Source organism: Orycteropus afer, unplaced genomic scaffold (assembly GCF_000298275.1).
Source record: "Orycteropus afer afer isolate SDZICR_OR568_19922 unplaced genomic scaffold, OryAfe1.0 scaffold00246, whole genome shotgun sequence".
Classification (NCBI taxonomy): domain Eukaryota; kingdom Metazoa; phylum Chordata; class Mammalia; order Tubulidentata; family Orycteropodidae; genus Orycteropus; species Orycteropus afer.
In genome coordinates, this window is record NW_006921833.1 from 645,100 (window position 1) to 645,798 (window position 699).

General features: G+C 41.9%; 1 protein-coding gene across 1 annotated transcript in view; it reads right to left on the reverse strand.

Annotated features, from left to right (window-relative positions):
• Window positions 1-699, reverse strand: part of GABRA2 (gamma-aminobutyric acid type A receptor subunit alpha2) — a 277,828-nt gene that overhangs the window by 153,763 nt on the left and 123,366 nt on the right. The window lies entirely within an intron of this gene.

Sequence of the window (699 nt, forward strand, 5' to 3'; positions counted from 1 at the left end):
TGGTCCTTTGGTGTCCCATGGTTTATTGCTTTAGGGGATGTATTACCATTGAGTGTGTGGGTGCAGCATCCTAAGTTGAGTGGTCTGCATGTACATCTCGCTAACCATTGGGGTGAGAGCCTGCCCCTGGAGGTGAGTTTTATTCCAAGTGCCGAACATATTTCAGAGCCATAGTATTGGGAGTCTCACCAGACATCATCTGACTAGTAATTCTGGTCATTATTGAGTTTCTGGATTTTGTTCCATGTTTTCCCTCCCACTCTATCCAGGATCTCCAGATTTGATCCTTTCCTGAGTGGTTGGCATTGGTAGCCGGGCATCATCCAGTTCTTCCTCTAATCTTGATGCCACGTTCTTCATCATATAGTCCGGCTTCTCAGATTATTTGTTCAGCATATAGATTGAATAAGTATGGGGAAAAGATACAAACCTGATGCACTCCATTCTTGACTCTAAACCATGCAGTATCCCCTTGTTCAGTTTGAATAATAGCCTCCTCCTGGTCAATGTACAGGTTAGTCATGAGTACAATTAAGTGTTCAGGAATTCCCATTCTTCTCAATGTTACCCACAATTTGTTATGATCCACACAATCAAATGTCTTTTTATAGTCAATGAAACACAAGTAAACATCTTTCTGGTATTCTTTGCCTTGAGCCAAGATCCATTTGACAGCACTTTTGAAATCCCTTGTTCCAC